We start from the raw sequence: 12,595 nt of genomic DNA, 5'->3' as shown, positions 1-12,595 counted from the left end.
CGAAGATTGCGATACGATCCTCTAACAAATAATCCGGCCTTCTGTCTGCGCCGTCAGGGACTTAGTTCTATAGAAAAATAGTAAAAATATTGTGAAATCACAACAGGTAAATCAAATCCAAAAGATGTGCCAGATTTATTTCGAGACATGTCCAATACATTTGGCTTATTTTACGGCAGCATACTTTGGGATCAACACTTGAATATCAGAAATTTTTTCCCATCCCCCATTGTGACACGAATAAAACCTTCCCCATCTGATATGACACCTCTCTCTTTAGCTTCAAACTGCACATAATGTTGGGGGAAGCGACCATAATCTGTGCTCATTTGAAACGCCTACAGCAAAATGGGAGGAGGCACAACGGTCCTCATTAGAGATAAGCCGTTCCACTCACGGGACTTCGGTCCAGGTCAACGGTACCTGACCAATCTCTTACCATCTGTGAAAAATACTGATGGAAAATACTGACCAAATACTGAACGTGTGAAAGTGGCCTTAGGCTGTGTTCCCACAGTCAGTATTTGGTGAGTTTTTGATGTAGCAGATTTTCTACACCTATTATGAAAATTAGGCTACTTATGGCTTGTTGTTTTTTTCTCATCCCGTTTTTATTACATTACGACACTGCAGTTATCTCTTGCTAATGCGTCATATTTTAAATAAAATTGGGTGGTTTTTGATACTTCCTGGTGTTTGGCTTTGACTAAACTTTATTGATACAGTCATATGTGGATTACATGCATTTTAGCTCTGTGCAGAAAAAAAAACCCACATGCATTTTTTTCCCTGCTAATTTTCCCCATCTAATGTAATTCTATGGAAAAAATCTGCACATAGAATCATAGAATCATAGAGTTGGAAGGGACCTCCTGGGCCATCTGGTCCAACCCCCTGCTCAAAGCAGGATTCGCTAAATCATCCCAGTCAGATGTCTGTCCAGCCTCTGTTTGAAGACTTCATTGAAGGAGAACTCACCACTTCTCGTGGCAGCCTGTTCTACTCATTGATCACTCTAACTGTCAAAAAGTTTTTTCTAATATCTACTCTGTGTCTCCTCCCATTCAGTTTCATCCCATTGCTTCTAGTCTTTCCTTGTGCAAATGAGAATAAAGTTGATCCTTCTACAATGTGACAGCCCTTTAGATATTTGTAGACAGCTATTAAGTCTCCTCTCAGTCTTCTCTTTTGCAAACTAAACATTCCCAAATCCTGCAACCTTTCCTCATAAGACAGGGTTTGCAGACCGGTCACCATTCTGGTCGCTCTTTTCTGAACTTGCTCCAGTTTGTTGATGTCTTTTTTAAAATGTGGTGCCCAAAACTGGACACAATATTCCAGATGAGGTCTGACCAAAGAGGAGTAGAGGGAAATAATGACTTCACGTGATCTAGACCAGTGGTCCCCAACCTTTTTTGCACCAGGGACCGGCTTGAACCAAGACCATTCTTCCATGGCCCGGCAGGGCGGGGATGGAGGTGTGACAGGGGCGGGGCTTTGGTCATAAGGGGGCGTGGCTATGGACGCGGTTGTAGTTTAGCAATGCATACATACATTTAATTATAACATTTATAATGTGACTCAGCTCACCATAGGTTTTGAATGAGTGGGAGCACCTGGCTTGTTTCTGTTTCAGTGGGAGCACTGGGCTACTTCTACTGATGACCGTCACTGCTAATGATGATTGGAACCTACAAGGAAATGGAGCATTGAGCACTTAAGAACAATTGTACTGGAGTACTGTACATGCTGATTATTTTCTAATCATCAGAAAATGTATGTGTGGTCCCCCCCGTCCAGCTCTGTGTGGCTCCCCCTGTTGTATGCATGGCTCCCCTGTCCCATCCTGTATACATGGCTCTGCTCCCACTCTCCCATCCTGTATACATGGCTCTGCTCCCATCCTGTATACATGGCTCCGCTCCCATCCTCCCATCCTGTATGCATGGCTCTGCTCCCATCCTCCCATCCTGTATGCATGGCTCTGCTCCCACTCTTCTATCCTGTATACATGGCTCCCCTGTCCCATCCTGTATGCATGGCTCCGCTCCCATTCTCCCTCCCCTGTGTATATGGCTCCGCTCCCATTCTCCCTCCCTAGTGTATATGGCTCCGCTCCCACTCTCCCTCCCTAGTGTATATGGCTCTGCTCCCATTCTCCCTCCCGTGTATATGGCTCCGCTCCCATTCTCCCTCCCCTGTGTATATGGCTCTGCTCCCACTCTCCCTCCCTAGTGTATATGGCTCCGCTCCCACTCTCCCTCCCTAGTGTATATGGCTCCGCTCCCATTCTCCCTCCCCTGTGTATATGGCTCCGCTCCCATTCTCCCTCCTGTGTATATGGCTCCGCTCCCACTCTCCCTCCCCTGTGTATATGGCTCCGCTCCCATTCTCCCTCCTGTGTATATGGCTCCGCTCCCATTCTCCCTCCCCTGTGTATATGGCTCCGCTCCCATTCTCCCTCCTGTATATATGGCTCCGCTCCCATTCTCCCTCCCCTGTGTATATGGCTCCGCTCCCATTCTCCCTCCTGTGTATATGGCTCCGCTCCCATTCTCCCTCCTGTGTATATGGCTCCGCTCCCATTCTCCCTCCCCTGTGTATATGGCTCCGCTCCCATTCTCCCTCCCCTGTGTATATGGCTCCGCTCCCATTCTCCCTCCTGTGTATATGGCTCCGCTCCCATTCTCCCTCCCGTGTATATGTGGCTCCGCTCCCATTCTTCCTCCTGTGTATATGGCTCCGCTCCCATTCTCCCTCCCCTGTATATATGGCTCCGCTCCCACTCTCCCTCCCTTGTATATATGGCTCCGCTCCCATTCTCCCTCCCCTGTGTATATGGCTCCGCTCCCATTCTCCCTCCCCTGTGTATATGGCTCCGCTCCCATTCTCCCTCCCCTGTATATATGGCTCCGCTCCCACTCTCCCTCCCCTGTATATATGGCTCCGCTCCCACTCTCTCTCCCTTATATTTATGGCTCCGCTTGGCTCCCCCATCCTCCCCATCATACTTACCCTCACGTCGCTGAACTTCCTTCCCGTCGCTGCACGTCCCTGCATCTCGCGGCGCTTCAGCTTCTTCCTGTGCGGAGCGGTCACGTGCTACCGCTCATTAAGGTCCATGAATATGGATGCCACGCCTATGGGAGATGAGTGGCGTCCATATTCATGACCTTAAATTAGCGGTAGCACGTGACCGCTCAGCGCTGGATGAAGCCGCCGCTGGATGAAGCCGCCGCGGGATGCAGGGTGAGTATCAGCTGCTGCACCGCCCCCCGGCTCCCCTTGTGTCCGCGGACCGGCAAGGGCACTGCAACGGCCCGGTGCTGGGCCGCGGACCGGCGGTTGGGGACCCCTAATCTAGACTGTATGCTTCTGTTAATACATCCTAGAATTGCATTTGCCTTTTTTGCTGCTGCATCACACTGTTGACTCATATTCAGTCTGTGATCTATTAGTATACCCAAGTCTTTTTCACATGTGCTGTCACTTAGCCCTATTCCTCCCATTCTGTATATGTTTTTTTCATTTTTATTGCCCAGATGTAGTACTTTGCATTTCTTCCTGTTAAAAACCATTCTGTTAGTTGCTGCCCACTTCTCCAGTTTATTTATATCTTTTTGAATCCTCTCTCTCTCCTCTAGTATTAGCTATCCCTCCTAGCTTTGTGTCATCAGCAAATTTAATCAGTTTACCCTCAATTCCTTCATCTAAATCGTTGATAAAGATGTTGAACAATACAGGGCCCAGGACAGAGCCCTGTGGTACCCCACTTGAGACATTCTTCCAACTGGATGTGCAACCATTTACGACCACTCTTTGGGTCCGATCACTAAGCCAGTTATGAATCCACCTAACAGTTGCCTTGTCCATTCCATACTTAGTCATTTTTTCAATAAGGATTGTATGAGAGACTTTGTCAAATGCTTTGCTGAAGTCAAGTTATACTATATCTACAGCATTTCCTTGATCCACCCAATCAGTGATTCCGTCATAGAAGGAAATTAAGTTAGTCTGACATGACTTATTAGTTACAAACCCATGCTGACTCTGTTTAATCACTTCATTCTTATCCAGGTACTGACATACATGTTGTTTAATAATTTGTTCAAAGATCTTTCCTGGTATAGAAGTCAGACTCACCGGCCTATAGTTCCCTGGGTCCACCTTCTTCCCCTTTTTGAAGATAGGAACAACATTTGCTCTTCTCCAGTCTTCTGGCACTTCTCCTGTTCTCCAAGAATTTTCAAAGATTATGGAGAGGGGTTCAAAAATTTCTTCTGCTATCTCCTTCAGTACTCTGGGGTGTAATTCATCTGGACCTGGAGACTTGAATTCATTTAGGTTAGCTAAGTGTTTCCTCACTATCTTTCTGTTTATAGATATCCTGGATTCTTCTATTCCCTTAATAGGACAGTGAAGAACAGTTGATGTTACATTTCCTTTCTGAGAGAAAACAGATGCAAAATAGGAATTTAAAAGTTCAGCCTTCTCCACATCCTGTCTTACCATTTCATCATTTTCATCCTGTAAAAATCCTATAGCATCTTTGACTTTTCTTTTACTTTTGACATATCCCCAAAATCCTTTATTATTGCTTTTGACATCTCTTGCAAGCCTCAATTCATTTTCAGCTTTAGCTAATCTGATTTGTGCCCTGCAGGTTCTGCAGACAGCATTATATTCTTTTAGATATGCCTCCCTCTTTCCATTTTATAAACATTTTTTCTTCTTTTTTAGCATGTGCTTAAGTTCTGTGTTCATCCATCCTGGTTTCCTTAAATGCTTCCTATTCTTCCCTCTTTTCGGAATTGTTAACAACTGTGCTTTGAGAATTTCATTTTTCATGATTTCCCATCCTTCCTGGACATTTTTGTCTTTAAGGATATCCAGCCATTGGATCCCTCCAATTCTCTTTCTGAATCCCTTAAAATCTGCCTTTCTGAAATCTAACCTTGACGTCTGAGTCTTCACAGGTCTTCCGCCTCTAGTTATCCAAAATTCTAAAATAGCATGGTCGCTACCTCCTAGGGTCCCAGCCACTTTTACCTCCTCAACCATTTCCTCCCTGTTTATAAGGATTAGATCCAAGGTAGCAGTTCCCCTTGTTTTCTCCCCTACCTTCTGGAAGATAAAGTTGTCAGCAAGAGAGGATAAGAATTTCCTTGACCTGTTAGTTTTGCCTGAGAGAGATTCCCAACAAATGTCTGGATAGTTGAAATCTCCCATGACAACTATGTCATATTTTTTGGAGAACTTGGCCATTTGATGCATAAAGAGTTCATCCTTATCTTCAGCTTGCACAGGCGGCCTGTAGTAAATGTCTACAATGGTGTCCTTTCCATTGTTCTGTCCTTGTATTCTTACCCAAACAGTTTCCACAGAACTCCCAGTCTCTGAAGCTTCAATCTCTGTGCAGATATACGCGTTTCTAACATACAATGCGACACCTCCTCCTCGTTTATCAAGTCTGTTTCTTGCAAATAAGTTGTATCCTTCTAGTCTTGTATTCCAATCATGTGTATTGTCCGACCAAGTTTTAGTGATTCCAATGACATCATATTTCTTGTCCTGTGTTAGTAGTTCCAATTCTCCTTGTTTGTTGCCCATGCTTTGTGCATTAGTATAGAAACATTTTAGTTTGTGATTGGTTTCTCTTTCTCCAATATTTTTATTAATTAGATTCTTTTGTCTTTGTTCTTCCTTTCCACTTCTAATAGCAGAGTTCTCAATAGCATTTGTCAGGTGTATGGCTTTTTCTGGTCTTTTGCTTCCCTTCCCATGTTGTTCTAGTTTAAAGCTCTCCTTACAAGTGTAGCAAGGCGACTTCCAAATACATGTTTTCCAGTCTTCGTAAGGTGCACCCCATCTCTAGCAAGTAGTCCATCGTATAAATAATTCACTCCGTGATCCAGAAATCCAAATCATTGCTGACGGCACCATCGACGTAGCCAGTTGATCACCTGCAGAATCTTATTCCACCTCCTTGTTCCATGGCCATCCACTGGGAGGATGGAAGAGAAGACCACCTGCGCTCCCAGTTCTTTCACTTTCTTGCCTAAGTCTTCAAAGTCTCTGCAGATGGTTTCCAGATCATTTCTTGCGGTGTCATTTGTCCCCACATGTAGTAGCAGGAATGGGTAGTCATCTGTAGGTCTGAAGAGTCCTGATATCCTGTCAGACACATCTTTAATTTTTGCACCTGGAAGACAGCACATTTCTCTTGAAGTTATATCCGGTCTGCAGATAGCGGCCTCTGTTCCTCTCAACAGGGAATCCCCCATGACCACCACTCTCCGTTTCTTCTTCACAACATTTTTCTTTCTCCATCCAGGAGGACTCTGAAGGCGTACAAGGTTGCTGTTTGTTGGCAAAGTCTTATCATGATGTATTTCTTCATCGTTTTCCTGCGTGAGAGCCTGGTACTGGTTCCTGAGAAGTATGGGTGCTGACTGCCTCCCGATCCTCCTGCTTCTCTGGGTCACATGTCTCCATTCCTCTGTTTCTTCAGTTGCACTTTGAATTTCTTCTCTTTCTGTAACATGAAGAGATAATTCTGCTCTGTCCAAGAACTCTTCACCTTCCTTAATGATCTTCAACGTAGCTAACCTCTCTTCGAGATTTTGCAACTTTTCCTCCAACAGGGACACAAGCTTGCATTTGTGGCATGTGAAGTTTGGCTTTTCCACTGGTAAGTCTGTGAACATGTAGCAAGAAATGCAGCTCACCAAATGGCTCCTGGCCTCTTCCATATTGAGATTTCTTAAAAACAATGAAAGATGAGCCAAAGGTTTTCCGATTTCCTCTTTTCAGCTGCAACGGCCAAAACCCAGTGATCGATGAGCTCGCGGAGACTCTTCACTTATCCCAGAAGGCACTGGGAATATGCAAATGATCTCCTCAAGACTCTTCTCAGCATACCCACAAGAGAAATTGACATGTTGTGAATTTCAAAAAGGCACCACAGATCCATTGATGTGGCATAAATAAAATCCGCAGTGGGCATGAGATCTCTAGAAATCCCATCCACTTTGCTGGATTAGTTACATGCTGCGTTTTTGACACAGGTAAAATATTTAGGGTCAAAAACTGGTGGTGGGAACCCAGCCCTTAGGGTTTATGCACATGTTGACTTTTTCAGGCTTCTTACACCGGGAACTTGTGTGTGAGAAAGGACTAAAAAAACACCAAAAATAATGACCATATTCCCAACAATGTGAAAACGACTTGCTGTGCATATGGTCCATCTTTTGGCACTTTTAACAGCTTCAGGCATCAAAAGCCAGGAAGCGGCTACAAGAAATGTCCTGTCCACTCTTCTGGTGGTCTAAGGTCAGAAACCATCACTATTTTATATGTACAGTATAATGTAAAAAAGAACAATAAGAAAATAGGGGGGGAAGCCAGCACTGCTTAAGGTTAGAACGCATAAATTGAAGTGCATATGCACATAATATCCAGCTGTATTCAAAAATGAGATATTTGGCAAAAAAATTGATCAATTCAATTGAGCCACCCCGCCGCGCCAAGGCAATCTCGTGGGGGGTCCTACTCTACATTTATAATAAATACTGTGCCATTACGGCCTCCTAAGAGCATGACCACATCAAGTGCAATCTGTACCTGAACATTGCTGGATCGCTCCCATGAAGCCAGATGAAGCAAGTGCAGATGAAGGCCAACCAGGTCTGAACACAGACATATCAGGATTGACCTCCACACATTGCCCAACCAGCAAACATAGATGAAGGGCGATATTGGCCCAGACACAGGTGCACAATTAAATAAAGCTTGGGGCAGGGCGGGGCTGCCGTGTGTGTGCACAGCAGCCTAGATCCATCATAATGAACACAGAAAAATTTATAGCGGACATAGCCAAGCGTGCACGGCAGCAGTGGTGGTGAGCCACAAACCAACAACAAGAAAATAGGGGGGGAAGCCAGCACTGCTTAAGGTTAGAACGCATAAATTGAAGTGCATATGCACATAATATTCAGCTGTATTCAAAAATGAGATATTTGGCAAAAAAATTGATCAATTCAATTGAGCCACCCCGCCGCGCCAAGGCAATCTCATGTGGGGGGTCCTACTCTACATTTATAATAAATACTGTGCCATTACGGCCTCCTAAGAGCATGACCACATCAAGTGCAATCTGTACCTGAACATTGCTGGATCACTCCCATGAAGCCAGATGAAGCAAGTGCAGATGAAGGCCAACCAGGTCTGAACACAGACATATCAGGATTGACCTCCACACATTGCCCAACCAGCAAACATAGATGAAGGGCGATATTGGCCCAGACACAGGTGCACAATTAAATAAAGCTTGGGGCAGGGCGGGGCTGCCGTGTGTGTGCACAGCAGCCTAGATCCATCATAATGAACATAGAACAATGTGTCAGCAAAAAAAAACATCAGAAAGGACGTCCAAGTAGACGCCAGAAATGGTAGTTCGGGAAAAAAACACCATCATTTTAATGAAAAGTCTACACCTCCATCTATAGGACGTTGTGTACACATACCCTTAGGCCAATATCCACATCAATGTTTCAGGTCTATGATGCACCTGCCACCTGTGGTTCCTCGAGAGCCTAATGTATGTTTAAGAACCTATTGAGTTCAGGTCAGGAGACCCACGGATGGTCCATACTCAGACCATGAAACATGGATGTGTGAAACTGGCCTAATAAAATTCAAAAAACATGAAAACAGAAAGTGTCCATGGATTGTGTCTGCAGCAGCTCAGCTCCATTTAAGGGCTCATGCAGATGTCTGTGGATCTCGGTCTGATTACGGACAACAATGCACAGACTGGCTGTGGGACTGTCTCCAAGAAATATAAGAAACTGTCATGCTTTGGTCCGGAGACCTGCAGCCAGTCCGTGCATTGCGGTCCATAATCAGACCGAGATCCAAGTACAGGGTGGGCCAGTTATATGGATACACCTAAATAAAATGGGAATGGTTGGTGATATCAACTTCCTGTTTGTGGCACATTAGTATATGGGGGGGGACTTTTTAAAATGGGTGGTGACCATGGCGGCCATTTTGAAGTCGGCCATTTTGGATCCAACTTTATTTTTTTTCAATGGGAAGAGGGTCATGTGACACATAAAACTTATTGAGAATTTCACAGGAAAAACAATGTTGTGCTTGGTTTTAACATAACTTTATTCTTTCATGAGTTATTTACAAGTTTCTCTTTGTTTACAGCCATTAACATGTTGCAGAGGTTAACAAATGAGGAGCGGATAGAAATTGTGTTGATGTCTGGTGAACGCAGTACCCGGGTCATTGCAGCAGATTTCAATGCAAGACACCCTACCATTGCCATTTTATTTAGGTGTATCCATATAAAGGGCCCACCCAAAAAGTTTGCCTCATCACTGAACATAATGTTCTGTGTAAACTGAGGGTCCTGTTCCAATTTTTGTTTTGCCCATTCTGCAAATTCAGCGCGTCGTTCTGGGTCACCAAACATTCCCATTTTATTTAGGTGTATCCGTATAAATGGCCCACTCTGTACATCTGCATAACCCTAAAGGGAGTCTGAGAGCAGTATGATGTATGGGCAGAGACTGATTCAAGCGATATGTCACTTACTAAGCTGCTTGTTGGAGATTATCACTACAGAACTAGTCATCTGCCGTGATGTGGCGTTCTCCTGCTGTGTATAACCCCCCACCACAACTAATTAGCAGCTTTCTGCCTATGCAGAGTGCACACAGACCACTGCCAATCAGCGGTGGCTGTGGGTTATACAAAATTCAGAGAACTGCTATATCTGCAGAAAATACAACAGTGATTTTATCAAGCAGCCCAAAAAGTTATACATCCCTGGAATCAAGGCCTCTGTCCCTACATCATGCTGCTCTCAGATGACCTTGGTGACAGATTCCCTTTAAGTTACATAAACTGTACTGAGCTCTAATTCTACATGTAATCTAATTTACTGTGGATCAAACCTTCTGCATTAGGTGATGTCCCCTGCAAAAATCCAGAAGAAATCTAGGCCTTTTTCATAGGTCTCACTTACAACCCTTCCTCTATGCCTACACTGAACTTGTATGTATTTTTAAATGAAAACACCAAGAACTTGCATTCAACTTGAGTGTGCGGTGAATTTACTTTACTCAGGCCTTTTTCACATGTTAGTATTTGGCCTGTATTTTACATCAGTATTTGTAAACCATAACCAGAAGAGCAAGGACAGTACACAGAGAACTATAGCTGAAAGACTGACGCTTTCTGTGTTTTGCAGAACTTCCTGATTTTGGCTTTCAAATACTAATGAATTATTGGCCAAACCATGTGACTGAGGCTGGGGTCAGACTTGCGTGAAACTCGGACAAGTATATAAAGTATATATAACTGTTCTTTATTATTCAGCATAACTGGAGGTTTTTGGACTGTGTTTGAATGGTCTAGATGAAAATATTAAGTTTACTTTGGTGTATTCAGAGAAAGAAATACAATTTCTAGATGTACTTGTGAAATTGCAAGATATGAAGTTCTACTCATTTCTTCTTGTGTAGAGCAAGACAGGGAGGGGGGGAGCAGTTGAATAAGCCCCACGCATCGGACCGGACCGTGGCAGTTTACATACATCTGAACCGATATAAAAAAGGTATTTATGCATGAAAGGTGCGGGGTCAGGGGGAAGCAAAAGTACTAAGAGAATCCTTATGTGACACACAATTGAATGATGTCATTATATGATATCTCAAAAAAGGGGAGACAGATTCCCTTTAAAGGGAATCTGTCACCGGAAGATGGCGGGCTATGTAAATGCCCTGCATCTGGTATGATGGACAGTGTTTAAACTTTTTTTCACCACCCCATCCGTGGCCCCTGTCCACGAACTTTTCTGGAATTTTAGTAGTTCGACTACATAGTTTGCGCATGCGCAAAGCAATCTTGCTTCACGCACACGCAGTATGCTTTGCCCAACTGCAGGCAAAGCTGAAAATCATTACTGCACATGTGCCGGTACACTATGTCCCAGAAGTATTTTGCTGTGTTCCGGGACATAGTGTACCGGCGCATGCGCAGTAATGATTTTCGGCTTTGACCGCAGTTGGGCAAAGCATACTGTGCGTGCGCGAAGCAAGATTGCTTTGCACACGCGTGAACAATGGAGTCGAACTACTAGAATTCCGGAAAAGATCGCGGACGGGGCCACGGATGGGGTGGAGAAAAAAAGAAGAAACACCGCCCATCGAACCGGACACAGGCCATTTACATAGGCCACCAACTTCTGGTGACAGATTCCCTTTAAAAATCACTGGCCAATGTTGGGCCGATGTCTATTAGAAATAGATGAATATAAGAACCCACCACTTATTTCTTATAAACGTTAAAAAAAATTTAACGATAGATTGGTCCGTTTGGATATAGGTCCCAAAAGGTCTTCTTTTCAACCTTCCCTTACTGGTAAAAATTGAGTGGGATGTTATCCATGCATGGATGTATAAATTGCAATAATATGTTGAAGGGGGATTTTTTTTCATCCGGATACTAATCAAAAAATTTTTATTAATCATTTCTTAACTTGTTGCAGTGATTATGTAATCTACCTATTGCAATGTCCCTGTAAACTATGGTACGTGGGTGAAACCACGTGGGATTTTAAAACCTGAGTGAACCACCATAGGTATACAATAAGAAAGAAAAAAATGGATTTGCCAGTTCCAAAACACTATGTGGAACATGGCCATACTGAAAAAAATTTGAGATTTCGCCTTATAGATCATGTACCCTCGTTGAGACGAGGAGGTGACAGAATTAAGCTCTTGAAAATTAAGGAACTTAAATGGATTAGGAAATTGAATACACTGAGACCCAATGGGTTAAATGTTGATTACAAATTGCATATAACACTGACTTTTATATTTTGTGGTTTTCTTCCTCTTATTCTGCTCTGAATCTTGCCTCTTTATGGATGTAGTAATTTTGATGGAATTAATTTTATTTTTTCTTCTTTTTTTAGATAAACTGTGAAATGAGAAATTATTTCAAGAATCATGGTCTATGACTTACCCTATTCACACAGTTCCCTGTCAAATGAATTATATACGATCACTTCTTTGGTCTGCTTGTTATATTTATGATGTGTATTTTTGTTATTAAAATGGAAATCTTCTGGGCATGTTATATAGAAGTTCTTTTATACTCACATTTTGCTGGTATATGGCAAATGAGGTATATGATACCCTATTGGTATAAGGGGTTGAGATGATGCCTGTCACAGGGCATGTGTCTCCCCCATTTCCTTTTATGGTGGGTAACCAGCCCCAGCTAATCGGGGGGGGTGCACACCATTGCGGGTTCAGCCTCAGCCGTTTTTATGTAATGTTGAGTTTTGAACTTTCTAGTTATTTGTGGATCTCTTTTTCGAGATATTGAGGGCTGTTATATGCTCCTTTTTCATAAAAATAAATATATGGTCCATTGTATTACCATTTTTTACATCATGGGTAATAAAATATTTTTTGCCCTTAAAGTTGCTGCATTTGTGGAATTTCTAATACCCATGTTTGGATTTTTATCCACTTTAAAGTTGTGGACATGTATGTCTTGTGCAGTAACATTT

General features: G+C 43.3%; 1 long non-coding RNA gene across 1 annotated transcript in view; it reads left to right on the top strand.

Moving 5' to 3' along the window:
• LOC141052240 (uncharacterized) overlaps positions 1-12,595 on the top strand; it is a 67,026-nt gene extending 54,431 nt beyond the window's left edge. Inside the window, exons 2-3 of the long non-coding RNA XR_012220761.1 lie at positions 10,539-10,630; positions 11,993-12,595. This is a non-coding gene — a long non-coding RNA (uncharacterized lncRNA). The remainder of the gene's footprint in view (positions 1-10,538; positions 10,631-11,992) is intronic.

Source organism: Dendrobates tinctorius, unplaced genomic scaffold (assembly GCF_039654945.1).
Source record: "Dendrobates tinctorius isolate UK_male_01 unplaced genomic scaffold, ASM3965494v1 ptg000159l, whole genome shotgun sequence".
NCBI classification, from domain to species: Eukaryota; Metazoa; Chordata; class Amphibia; order Anura; family Dendrobatidae; genus Dendrobates; species Dendrobates tinctorius.
This window is presented reverse-complemented; position numbering and strand designations above follow the sequence as displayed.